This window comes from Gorilla gorilla, chromosome 4 (assembly GCF_029281585.2).
Source record: "Gorilla gorilla gorilla isolate KB3781 chromosome 4, NHGRI_mGorGor1-v2.1_pri, whole genome shotgun sequence".
Taxonomy (NCBI): Eukaryota; Metazoa; Chordata; class Mammalia; order Primates; family Hominidae; genus Gorilla; species Gorilla gorilla.
Window position 1 is genome coordinate 185725557 of NC_073228.2, and position 15586 is coordinate 185741142.

Consider the following 15586-nt stretch of genomic DNA (forward strand, 5'->3'; position numbering starts at 1 on the left):
TACAGATAGCGGTGTAGATATCTCCATGTTTATACAGATAGCTGTGTAGATATCTCCATTTTAATACAGATGGCGGTGTAGATATTTATATGTTCATACAGATGGCGGTTCAGAGATTTCCATTTTCATACAGATGGCGGTGTAGATATTTCCATTTTCATACATATAGCGGTGTAGTTATTACCATGTGTAAAGAGATAGCTATGTAGATATTTCCATGTATATGCAGATAGCTGTGTAGATATTTCCATTTTCATGCAGATAGCGGTGTATACATTTCCCTGTTCAAACAGTTAGCGGTGTAGATATTTCCATGTTCAGAAAGAAAGCGGTGCTGATATTTCCATGTTCATACAGATAGCGGTGTAGATATTTCCATTTTCAAGCAGATAGCGGTGTATATATTTCCATGTTCAAATAGCGCTGTAGATTTTTCCATGTTCATAAAGATAGCGGTGTAGATATTTCCATGTTTATACAGATAGCGGTGAAAATGTATGCATGTTTACACAGATAGCGGTGTAGATATTTCCATGTTCATCCAGATGGCTGTGTAGATATATCCATGTTCATACAGATGGCGGTGAAGATATTTCCATGTTCATACAGATAGCGGTGTAGATATTTCCATGTTCATACAGATAGCGGTGTAGATATTTCCATGTTCATACAGACAGCGGTGTATGTATTTCCATGTTCATACAGATAGCGGTGTAGATATTTCCATGTTAATCCAGATGGCTGTGTAGATATTTCCATGTTCATACAGATAGCCGTGTAGATATTTCCATGTTCATACAGATAGCGGTGTAGATATTTCCATGTTCATCCAGATGGCTGAGTAGATATATCCATGTTCATACAGATGGCGGTGAAGATATTTCCATGTACATACAGATAGCGGTGTAGATATTTCCATGTTCATACAGATAGCCGTGTAGATATTGCCATGTTCATACCGATTGCGGTGCTGATACTTCCATGTTTATACAGGTAGCGGTGTACATATTTCCGTGTTTATACTGATGGCTGTGTAGATATATCCATTTTCATACAGATGGCGGTGTAGATATTTCCATGTTCATACAGATAGCGGTTTAGATATTTCCATGTTCATCCAGATGGCTGTGTAGATATATCCATGTTCATACAGATGGCGGAGAAGATATTTCCATGTTCATACAGATGGCGGTGTAGATATTTCCATGTTCATACAGATAGCGGTGTAGATATTTCCATGTTCATACAGATAGCGGTGTAGATATTTTCATGTTCATACAGATAGCGGTGTATGTATTTCCATGTTCATACAGATAGCGGTGTAGATATTTCCATTATTATGCAGATAGCGGTGTATATATTTCCCTGTTCAAACAGTTAGCGGTTTAGATATTTCCATGTTCATAAAGATAGCGGTGTAGATATTTCCATCTTTATACAGATAGCGGTGAAAATGTATGCATGTTTACACAGATAGCGGTGTATATATTTCCATGTTCATCCAGAATGTTGTGTAGATATATCCATCTTCATACAGATGGCGGTGAAGATATTTCCATGTTCATACAGATAGCGGTGTAGATATTTCCATGTTCATACAGAAAGCGGTGTAGATATTTCCATGTTCAAACAGATAGCGGTGTATGTATTTCCATGTTCATACCGTTAGCGGTGTATATATTTCCATTTTCAAGCAGATAGCGGTGTATGTACTTCCATGTTCAAACAGTTAGCGGTGTAGATATTTCCATGTTCATAAAGATAGCGGTGTAGTTATTTTCATGTTTATACAGATAGCGGTGAAAATGTAGGCATGTTTACACAGATAGCGGTGTAGATATTTCCATGTTCATCCAGATGGCTGTGTAGATATATCCAAGTTCATATAGATGGCGGTGAAAATATTTCCATGTTCATACAGACAGCGGTGTGGATATTTCCATGTTCATACAGATAGCGGTGTAGATATTTCCATGTTCATACAGATAGCGGTGTAGATATTTCCATGTTCATCCAGATGGCTGTGTAGATATTTCCATGTTCATACAGATAGCGGTGTAGATATTTCCATGTTCATACAGATAGCGGTGTAGATATTTCCATGTTCATACAGATGGCGGTGTAGATATTTCCATTTTCATACAGATAGCGGTGTAGTTATTTCCATGTGTAAAGAGATACCTGTGTAGATATTTCCATGTATATGCAGATAGCTGTGTAGCAATTTCCATTTTCATGCAGACAGCGGTGTATATATTTCCCTGTTCAAACAGATAGCGTTGTAGATATTTCCATGTTCATACAGATAGCGGTGTAGATATTTCCATGTTCATACAGATAGCGGTGTAGATATTTCCATGTTCATACACATAGCGGTGCTGATATTTCCATGTTTTTACAGGTAGCGGTGTAGATATTTCCATGTTTATACAGATAGCGGTGAAAATGTAGGCATGTTTACACAGATAGCGGTGTAGATATTTCCATGTTCATCCAGATGGCTGTGTAGATATATCCATGTTCATATAGATGGCGGTGAAAATATTTCCATGTTCATACAGATAGCGGTGTAGATATTTCCATGTTCATCCAGATGGCTGTGTAGATATTTCCATGTTCATACAGATAGCGGTGTAGATATTTCCATGTTCATACAGATAGCGGTGTAGATATTTCCATGTTCATACAGATGGTGGTGTAGATATTTCCATTTTCATACAGATAGCGGTGTAGTTATTTCCATGTGTAAAGAGATACCTGTGTAGATATTTACATGTATATGCAGATAGCTGTGTAGCAATTTCCATTTTCATGCAGACAGCGGTGTATATATTTCCCTGTTTAAACAGATAGCGGTGTAGATATTTCCATGTTCATACAGATAGCGGTGTAGATATTTCCATGTTCATACAGATAGCGGTGTAGATATTTCCATGTTCATACAGATAGCGGTACTGATATTTCCATGTTTTTACAGGTAGCCGTGAAGATATTTCCATGTTTATACAGATAGCGGTGTAGATATTTCCATGTTTATACAGATAGCGGTGTAGATATTTCCATGTTTATACAGATAGCGGTATAGATATCTCCATTTTAATACAGATGGCGGTGTAGATATTTATATGTTCATACAGATGGCGGTTCAGATATTTCCATTTTCATACAGATGGCGGTGTAGATATTTCCATTTTCATACAGATAGCGGTGTAGTTATTTCCATGTGTAAAGAGATAGCTTTGTAGATATTTCCATGTATATGCAGATAGCTGTGTAGATATTTCCATATTCATGCAGATAGCGGTGTATATATTTCCCTGTTCAAACAGTTAGCGGTGTAGATATTTCCATGTTCAGAAAGATAGCGGTGTAGATATTTCCATGTTTATACAGATAGCGGTGAAGATATATGCATGTTTACACAGATAGCAGTGTAGATATTTCCATGTTCATCCAGATGGCTGTGTAGATATATCCATTTTCATACAGATAGCGGTGTAGATATTTCCATGTTCATACAGATAGCGGTGCAGATATTTCCAAGTTCATTCAGATGGCTGTGTTGATATATCCATGTTCATACAGATGGCGGTGAAGATATTTCCATGTTCATACAGATAGCGGTGTAGATATTTCCATGTTCATAGAGAAAGCGGTGTAGATATTTTCATGTTCAAACAGATAGCGGTGTATGTATTTCCATGTTCATACAGATAGCGGTGTAGATATTTCCATTTTCAAGCAGATAGCGGTGTATATATTTCTATGTTCAAACAGTTAGCGGTGTAGATATTTCCATGTTCATAAAGATAGCGGTGTAGATATTTCCATGTTTATACAGATAGCGGTGAAAATGTATGCATGTTTACACAGATAGCGGTGTAGATATTTCCATGTTCATCCAGATGGCTGTGTAGATATATCCATGTTCATACATATGGCGGTGAAGATATTTCCATGTTCATACAGATAGCGGTGTAGATATTTCCATGTTCATACAGATAGCGGTGTAGATATTTCCATGTTCATACAGATGGCGGTGTAGATATTTCCATTTTCATACAGATAGCGGTGTAGTTATTTCCATGTGTAAAGAGATACCTGTGTAGATATTTCCATGTATATGCAGATAGCTGTGTAGCAATTTCCATTTTCATGCAGACAGCGGTGTATAAATTTCCCTGTTCAAACAGATAGCGGTGTAGATATTTCCATGTTTATACAGATAGCGGTGTAGATATTTCCATGTTTATACAGATAGTGGTGTAGATATCTCCATTTTAATACAGATGGCGGTGTAGATATTTTTATGTTCATACAGATGGCGGTTCCTATATTTCCATTTTCATACAGATGGCGGTTCCTATATTTCCATTTTCATACAGATGGCGGTGTAGATATTTCCATGTTCATACAGATAGCGGTGTAGTTATTTCCATGTGTAAAGAGATAGCTTTGTAGATATTTCCATGTATATGCAGATAGCTGTGTAGATATTTCCATATACATGCAGATAGCGGTGTATATATTTCCCTGTTCAAACAGTTAGCGGTGTAGATATTTCCATGTTCAGAAAGATAGCGGTGTAGATATTTCCATGTTTATACAGATAGCGGTGAAGATGTAAGCATGTTTACACAGATAGCAGTGTAGATATTTCCATGTTCATCCAGATGGCTGTGTAGATATATCCATTTTCATACAGATAGCGGTGTAGATACTTCCATGTTCATACAGATAGCGGTGCAGATATTTCCATGCTCATTCAGATGGCTGTGTTGATATATCCATGTTCATACAGATGGCGGTGAAGATATTTCCATGTTCATACAGATAGCGGTGTAGATATTTCCATGTTCATAGAGAAATCGGTGTAGATATTTCCATGTTCAAACAGATAGCGGTGTATGTATTTCCATGTTCATACAGATAGCGGTGTAGATATTTCCATTTTCAAGCAGATAGCGGTGTATATATTTCCATGTTCAAACAGTTAGCGGTGTAGATATTTCCATGTTCATAAAGATAGCGGTGTAGATATTTCCATGTTTATACAGATAGCGGTGAAAATGTATGCATGTTTACACAGATAGCGGTGTAGATATTTCCATGTTCATCCAGATGGCTGTGTAGATATATCCATGTTCATACAGATGGCGGTGAAGATATTTCCATGTTCATACAGATAGCGGTGTAGATATTTCCATGTTCATACAGATAGCGGTGTAGATATTTCCATGTTCATACAGATAGCGGTGTATGTATTTCCATGTTCATACAGATAGCGGTGTAGATATTTCCATGTTCATCCAGATGGCTGTGTAGATATTTCCGTGTTCATACAGATAACGGTGTAGATATTTCCATGTTCATACAGATAGCGGTGTAGATATTTCTATGTTCATCCAGATGGGTGCGTAGATATATCGATGTTCATACAGATGGCGGTGAAGATATTTCCATGTACACACAGATAGCGGTGTGGATATTTCCATGTTCATACAGATATCGGTGCTGATATTTCCATGTTCATACAGGTAGCGGTGTAGATATTTCCATGTTTATACAGATAGCGGTGTAGATATTTCCATGTTTATACAGATAGCGGTGTAGATATTTCCATGTTGATACAGATAGCGGTGTAGATATTTCCATGTTCATACAGATTGCGGTCTAGATATTTCCATGTTCATACAGATAGCGGTGCTGAAATTTCCATGTTTTTACAGGTAGCGGGGAAGCTATTTCCATGTTTATACAGATAGCGGTGTAGATATTTCCATGTTTATACAGATAGCGGTGTAGATATTTCCATGTTTATACAGATAGCTGTGTAGATATCTCCATTTTAATACAGATGGCGGTGAAGATATTTATATGTTCATACAGATGGCGGTTCAGAGATTTCCATTTTCATACAAATGGCGGTGTAGATATTTCCATGTTCATACAAATAGTGGTGTAGTTATTTCCATGTGTAAAGAGATAGCTGTGTAGATATTTCCATGTATATGCAGATAGCTGTGTAGATATTTCCATTTTCATGCAGATAGCGGTGTATACATTTCCCTGTTCAAACAGTTAGCGGTGTAGATATTTCCATGTTCATAAAGATAGCGGTGTAGATATTTCCATGTTTATACAGATAGCGGTGAAAATGTATGCATGTTTACACAGATAGCGGTGTAGATATTTCCATGTTCATCCAGATGGCTGTGTAGATATATCCATGTTCATACAGATGGCGGTGAAGATATTTCCATGTTCATACAGATAGCGGTGTAGATATTTCCATGTTCATACAGATAGCGGTGTAGATATTTCCATGTTCATACAGACAGCGGTGTATGTATTTCCATGTTCATACAGATAGCGGTGTAGATATTTCCATGTTAATCCAGATGGCTGTGTAGATATTTCCATGTTCATACAGATAGCCGTGTAGATATTTCCATGTTCATACAGATAGCGGTGTAGATATTTCCATGTTCATCCAGATGGCTGAGTAGATATATCCATGTTCATACAGATGGCGGTGAAGATATTTCCATGTACATACAGATAGCGGTGTAGATATTTCCATGTTCATACAGATAGCCGTGTAGATATTGCCATGTTCATACCGATTGCGGTGCTGATACTTCCATGTTTATACAGGTAGCGGTGTACATATTTCCGTGTTTATACTGATGGCTGTGTAGATATATCCATGTTCATACAGATGGCGGTTTAGATATTTCCATGTTCATACAGATAGCGGTTTAGATATTTCCATGTTCATCCAGATGGCTGTGTAGATATATCCATGTTCATACAGATGGCGGAGAAGATATTTCCATGTTCATACAGATGGCGGTGTAGATATTTCCATGTTCATACAGATAGCGGTCTAGATATTTCCATGTTCATACAGATAGCGGTGTAGATATTTTCATGTTCATACAGATAGTGGTGTATGTATTTCCATTTTCATACAGATAGCGGTGTAGATATTTCCATTTTTATGCAGATAGCGGTGTATATATTTCCCTGTTCAATCAGTTAGCGGTTTAGATATTTCCATGTTCATAAAGATAGCGGTGTAGATATATCCATGTTTATACAGATAGCGGTGAAAATGTATGCATGTTTACACAGATAGCGGTTTAGATATTTCCATGTTCATCCAGAATGTTGTGTAGATATATCCATCTTCATACAGATGGCGGTGAAGATATTTCCATGTTCATACAGATAGCGGTGTAGATATTTCCATGTTCATACAGAAAGCGGTGTAGATATTTCCATGTTCAAAGAGACAGCGGTGTATGTATTTCCATGTTCATACAGTTAGCGGTGTATATATTTCCATTTTCAAGCAGATAGCGGTGTATATACTTCCATGTTCAAACAGTTAGCGGTGTAGATATTTCCATGTTCATAAAGATAGCGGTGTAGATATTTCCATGTTTATACAGATAGCGGTGAAAATGTAGGCATGTTTACACAGATAGCGGTGTAGATATTTCCATGTTCATCCAGATGGCTGTGTAGATATATCCATGTTCATATAGATGGCGGTGAAAATATTTAAATGTTCATACAGATAGCGGTGTAGATATTTCCAAGTTCATACAGATAGCGGTGTAGATATTTCCATGTTCATACAGATAGCGATGTAGATATTTCCATGTTCATCCAGATGGCTGTGTAGATATTTCCATGTTCATACAGATAGCGGTGTAGATATTTCCATGTTCATACAGATAGCGGTGTAGATATTTCCATGTTCATACAGATGGCGGTGTAGATATTTCCATTTTCATACAGATAGCGGTGTAGTTATTTCCGTGTGTAAAGAGATACCTGTGTAGATATTTCCATGTATATGCAGATAGCTGTGTAGCAATTTCCATTTTCATGCAGAGAGCGGTGTATGTATTTCCCTGTTCAAACAGATAGCGTTGTAGATATTTCCATGTTCATACAGATAGCGGTGTAGATATTTCCATGTTCATACAGATAGCGGTGTAGATATTTCCATGTTCATACAGATAGCGGTGCTGATATTTCCATGTTTTTACAGGTAGCGGTGTAGATATTTCCATGTTTATACAGATAGCGGTGAAAATGTAGGCATGTTTACACAGATAGCGGTGTAGATATTTCCATGTTCATCCAGATGGCTGTGTAGATATATCCATGTTCATATAGATGGCGGTGAAAATATTTCCATGTTCATACAGATAGCGGTGTAGATATTTCCATGTTCATCCAGATGGCTGTGTAGATATTTCCATGTTCATACAGATAGCGGTGTAGATATTTCCATGTTCATACAGATAGCGGTGTAGATATTTCCATGTTCATACAGATGGCGGTGTAGATATTTCCATTTTCATACAGATAGCGGTGTAGTTATTTCCATGTGTAAAGAGATACCTGTGTAGATATTTACATGTATATGCAGATAGCTGTGTAGCAATTTCCATTTTCATGCAGACAGCGGTGTATATATTTCCCTGGTCAATCAGTTAGCGGTTTAGATATTTCCATGTTCATAAAGATAGCGGTGTAGATATTTCCATGTTTATACAGATAGCGGTGAAAATGTATGCATGTTTACACAGATAGCGGTTTAGATATTTCCATGTTCATCCAGAATGTTGTGTAGATATATCCATCTTCATACAGATGGCGGTGAAGATATTTCCATGTTCATACAGATAGCGGTGTAGATATTTCCATGTTCATACAGAAAGCGGTGTAGATATTTCCATGTTCAAAGAGATAGCGGTGTATGTATTTCCATGTTCATACAGTTAGCGGTGTATATATTTCCATTTTCAAGCAGATAGCGGTGTATATACTTCCATGTTCAAACAGTTAGCGGTGTAGATATTTCCATGTTCATACAGATAGCGGTGTAGATATTTCCATGTTCATACAGATGGCGGTGTAGATATTTCCATTTTCATACAGATAGCGGTGTAGTTATTTCCATGTGTAAAGTGATACCTGTGTAGATATTTCCATGTATATGCAGATAGCTGTGTAGCAATTTCCATTTTCATGCAGACAGCGGTGTATAAATTTCCCTGTTCAAACAGATAGCGGTGTAGATATTTCCATGTTTATACAGATAGCGGTGTAGATATTTCCATGTTTATACAGATAGTGGTGTAGATATCTCCATTTTAATACAGATGGCGGTGTAGATATTTTTATGTTCATACAGATGGCGGTTCCTATATTTCCATTTTCATACAGATGGCGGTGTAGATATTTCCATGTTCATACAGATAGCGGTGTAGTTATTTCCATGTGTAAAGAGATAGCTTTGTAGATATTTCCATGTATATGCAGATAGCTGTGTAGATATTTCCATATTCATGCAGATAGCGGTGTATATATTTCCCTGTTCAAACAGTTAGCGGTGTAGATATTTCCATGTTCAGAAAGATAGCGGTGTAGATATTTCCATGTTTATACAGATAGCGGTGAAGATGTATGCATGTTTACACAGATAGCAGTGTAGATATTTCCATGTTCATCCAGATGGCTGTGTAGATATATCCATTTTCAAACAGATAGCGGTGTAGATATTTCCATGTTCATACAGATAGCGGTGCAGATATTTCCATGTTCGTTCAGATGGCTGTGTTGATATATCCATGTTCATACAGATGGCGGTGAAGATATTTCCATGTTCATACAGATAGCGGTGTAGATATTTCCATGTTCATAGAGAAATCGGTGTAGATATTTCCATGTTCAAACAGATAGCGGTGTATGTATTTCCATGTTCATACAGATAGCGGTGTAGATATTTCCATTTTCAAGCAGATAGCGGTGTATATACTTCCATGTTCAAACAGTTAGCGGTGTAGATATTTCCATGTTCATAAAGATAGCGGTGTAGATATTTCCATGTTTAAACAGATAGCGGTGAAAATGTATGCATGTTTACACAGATAGCGGTGTAGATATTTCCATGTTCATCCAGATGGCTGTGTAGATATATCCATGTTCATACAGATGGCGGTGAAGATATTTCCAGGTTCATACAGATAGCGGTGTAGATATTTCCATGTTCATACAGATAGCGGTGTAGATATTTCCATGTTCATACAGATAGCGGTGTATGTATTTCCATGTTCATACATATAGCGGTGTAGATATTTCCATGTTCATCCAGATGGCTGTGTAGATATTTCCGTGTTCATACAGATAGCGGTGTAGATATTTCCATGTTCATACAGATAGCGGTGTAGATACTTCTATGTTCATGCAGATGGGTGCGTAGATATATCCATGTTCATACAGATGGCGGTGAAGATATTTCCATGTACATACAGATAGCGGTGTGGATATTTCCATGTTCATACAGATATCGGTGCTGATATTTCCATGTTCATACAGGTAGCGGTGTAGATATTTCCATGTTTATACAGATAGCGGTGTAGATATTTCCATGTTTATACAGATAGCGGTGTAGATATTTCCATGTTGATACAGATAGCGGTGTAGATATCTCCATCTTAATACAGATGGCGGTGTAGATATTTATATGTTCATACAGATGGCGGTGCAGATATTTCCATGTTAATACAGATGGCGGTGTAGATATTTCCATGTTCATACAGATAGCGGTGTAGTTATTTCCATGTGTAAAGAGATACCTGTGTAGATATTTCCATGTATATGCAGATAGCTGTGTAGCAATTTCCATTTTCATGCAGACAGCGGTGTATATATTTCCCTGTTCAAACAGATAGCGGTGTAGATATTTCCATGTTCATACAGATAGCGGTGTAGATATATCCATGTTCATACAGATTGCGGTGTAGATATTTCCATGTTCATACAGATAGCGGTGCTGAAATTATCATGTTTTTACAGGTAGCGGGGAAGCTATTTCCATGTTTATACAGATAGCGGTGTAGATATTTCCATGTTTATACAGATAGCGGTGTAGATATTTCCATGTTTATACAGATAGCTGTGTAGATATCTCCATTTTAATACAGATGGCGGTGAAGATATTTATATGTTCATACAGATGGCGGTTCAGAGATTTCCATTTTCATACAGATGGCGGTGTAGATATTTCCATGTTCATACATATAATGGTGTAGTTATTTCCATGTGTAAAGAGATAGCTGTGTAGATATTTCCATGTATATGCAGATAGCTGTGTAGATATTTCCATTTTCATGCAGATAGCGGTGTATACATTTCCCTGTTCAAACAGTTAGCGGTGTAGATATTTCCATGTTCAGAAAGATAGCGGTGTAGATATTTCCATGTTTATACAGATAGCGGTGAAGATGTATGCATGTTTACACAGATAGCGGTGTAGATATTTCCATGTTCATCCAGATGGCAGTGTAGATATATCCATGTTCATACAGATGGCGGTGAAGATATTTCCATGTTCATACAGATAGCGGTGTAGATATTTCCATGTTCATACAGATAGCGGTGTAGATATTTCCATGTTCATACAGACAGCGGTGTATGTATTTCCATGTTCACACAGATAGCGGTGTAGATATTTCCATGTTAATCCAGATGGCTGTGTAGATATTTCCATGTTCATACAGATGGCTGTGTAGATATTTCCATGTTCATACAGATAGCGGTGTAGATATTTCCATGTTCATCCAGATGGCTGAGTAGATATATCCATGTTCATACAGATGGCGGTGAAGATATTTCCATGTACATACAGATAGCGGTGTAGATATTTCCATGTTCATACAGATAGCCGTGTAGATATTGCCATGTTCATACCGATTGCGGTGCTGATACTTCCATGTTTATACAGGTAGCGGTGTACATATTTCCATGTTTATACTGATGGCTGTGTAGATATATCCATGTTCATACAGATGGCGGTGTAGATATTTCCATGTTCATACAGATAGCGGTTTAGATATTTCCATTTTCATTCTGATGGCTGTGTAGATATATCCATGTTGATACAGATGGCGCAGAAGATATTTCCATGTTCATACAGATGGCGGTGTAGATATTTCCATGTTCATACAGATAGTGGTGTAGAGATTTCCATGTTCATACAGATAGCGGTGTAGATATTTTCATGTTCATACAGATAGTGGTGTATGTATTTCCATTTTCATACAGATAGCGGTGTAGATATTTCCATTTTTATGCAGATAGCGGTGTATATATTTCCCTGTTCAATCAGTTAGCGGTTTAGATATTTCCATGTTCATAAAGATAGCGGTGTAGATATTTCCATGTTTATACAGATAGCGGTGAAAATGTATGCATGTTTACACAGATAGCGGTGTAGATATTTCCATGTTCATCCAGAATGTTGTGTAGATATATCCATCTTCATACAGATGGCGGTGAAGATATTTCCATGTTCATACAGATAGCGGTGTAGATATTTCCATGTTCATACAGAAAGCGGTGTAGATATTTCCATGTTCAAAGAGATAGCGGTGTATGTATTTCCATGTTCATACAGTTAGCAGTGTATATATTTCCATTTTCAAGCAGATAGCGGTGTATATACTTCCATGTTCAAACAGTTAGCGGTGTAGATATTTCCATGTTCATAAAGATAGCGGTGTAGATATTTCCATGTTTAAACAGATAGCGGTGAAAATGTAGGCATGTTTACACAGATAGCGGTGTAGATATTTCCATGTTCATCCAGATGGCTGTGTAGATATATCCATGTTCATATAGATGGCGGTGAAAATATTTCCATGTTCATACAGATAGCTGTGTAGATATTTCCATGTTCATACAGATAGCGGTGTAGATATTTCCATGTTCATACAGATAGCAGTGTAGATATTTCCATGTTCATACAGATAGCGGTGTAGATATTTCTATGTTCATCCAGATGGGTGCGTAGATATATCCATGTTCATACAGATGGCGGTGAAGATATTTCCATGTACATACAGATAGCGGTGTGGATATTTCCATGTTCATACAGATATCGGTGCTGATATTTCCATGTTCATACAGGTAGCGGTGTAGATATTTCCATGTTTATACAGATAGCGGTGTAGATATTTCCATGTTTATACAGATAGCGGTGTAGATATTTCCATGTTGATACAGATAGCGGTGTAGATATTTCCATGTTCATACAGATTGCGGTGTAGATATTTCCATGTTCATACAGATAGCGGTGCTGAAATTTCCATGTTTTTACAGGTAGCGGGGAAGCTATTTCCATGTTTATACAGATAGCGGTGTAGATATTTCCATGTTTATACAGATAGCGGTGTAGATATTTCCATGTTTATACAGATAGCTGTGTAGATATCTCCATTTTAATACAGATGGCGGTGAAGATATTTATATGTTCATACAGATGGCGGTTCAGAGATTTCCATTTTCATACAGATGGCGGTGTAGATATTTCCATGTTCATACATATAGTGGTGTAGTTATTTCCATGTGTAAAGAGATAGCTGTGTAGATATTTCCATGTATATGCAGATAGCTGTGTAGATATTTCCATTTTCATGCAGATAGCGGTGTATACATTTCCCTGTTCAAACAGTTAGCGGTGTAGATATTTCCATGTTCAGGAAGATAGCGGTGTAGATATTTCCATGTTTATACAGATAGCGGTGAAGATGTATGCATGTTTACACAGATAGAGGTGTAGATATTTCCATGTTCATCCAGATGGCAGTGTAGATATATCCATGTTCATACAGATAGCGGTGTAGATATTTCCATGTTCATACAGATAGCGGTGCAGATATTTCCATGTTCATCCAGATGGCTGTGTAGATATATCCATGTTCATACAGATGGCGGTGAAGATATTTCCATGTTCATACAGATAGCGGTGTAGATATTTCCATGTTCATAAAGAAAGCGGTGTAGATATTTCCATTTTCAAGCAGATAGCGGTGTATATATTTCCATGTTCAAACAGTTAGCGGTGTAGATATTTCCATGTTCATAAAGATAGCGGTGTAGATATTTCCATGTTTATACAGATAGCGGTGAAAATGTATGCATGTTTACACAGATAGCGGTGTAGATATTTCCATGTTCATCCAGATGGCTGTGTAGATATATCCATGTTCATACAGATGGCGGTGAAGATATTTCCATGTTCATACAGATAGCGGTGTAGATATTTCCATGTTCATAGAGAAATCGGTGTAGATATTTCCATGTTCAAACAGATAGCGGTGTATGTATTTCCATGTTCATACAGATAGCGGTGTAGATATTTCCATTTTCAAGCAGATAGCGGTGTATATATTTCCATGTTCAAACAGTTAGCGGTGTAGATATTTCCATGTTCATAAAGATAGCGGTGTAGATATTTCCATGTTTATACAGATAGCGGTGAAAATGTATGCATGTTTACACAGATAGCGGTGTAGATATTTCCATGTTCATCCAGATGGCTGTGTAGATATATCCATGTTCATACAGATGGCGGTGAAGATATTTCCATGTTCATACAGATAGCGGTGTAGATATTTCCATGTTCATACAGATAGCGGTGTAGATATTTCCATGTTCATACAGATAGCGGTGTATGTATTTCCATGTTCATACAGATAGCGGTGTAGATATTTCCATGTTCATCCAGATGGCTGTGTAGATATTTCCGTGTTCATACAGATAACGGTGTAGATATTTCCATGTTCATACAGATAGCGGTGTAGATATTTCTATGTTCATCCAGATGGGTGCGTAGATATATCCATGTTCATACAGATGGCGGTGAAGATATTTCCATGTACATACAGATAGCGGTGTGGATATTACCATGTTCATACAGATATCGGTGCTGATATTTCCATGTTCATACAGGTAGCGGTGTAGATATTTCCATGTTTATACAGATAGCGGTGTAGATATTTCCATGTTTATACAGATAGCGGTGTAGATATTTCCATGTTCATACAGATTGCGGTGTAGATATTTCCATGTTCATACAGATTGCGGTGTAGATATTTCCATGTTCATACAGATAGCGGTGCTGAAATTTCCATGTTTTTACAGGTTGCGGGGAAGCTATTTCCATGTTTATACAGATAGCGGTGTAGATATTTCCATGTTTATACAGATAGCGGTGTAGATATTTCCATGTTTATACAGATAGCTGTGTAGATATCTCCATTTTAATACAGATGGCGGTGAAGATATTTATATGTTCATACAGATGGCGGTTCAGAGATTTCCATTTTCATACAGATGGCGGTGTAGATATTTCCATGTTCATACATATAGTGGTGTAGTTATTTCCATGTGTAAAGAGATAGCTGTGTAGATATTTCCATGTATATGCAGATAGCTGTGTAGATATTTCCATTTTCATGCAGATAGCGGTGTATACATTTCCCTGTTCAAACAGTTAGCGGTGTAGATATTTCCATGTTCAGAAAGATAGCGGTGTAGATATTTCCATGTTCATACAGATAGCGGTGCAGATATTTCCATGTTCATCCAGATGGCTGTGTAGATATATCCATGTTCATACAGATGGCGGTGAAGATATTTCCATGTTCATACAGATAGCGGTGTAGATATTTCCATGTTCATAAAGAAAGCGGTGTAGATATTTCCATTTTCAAGCAGA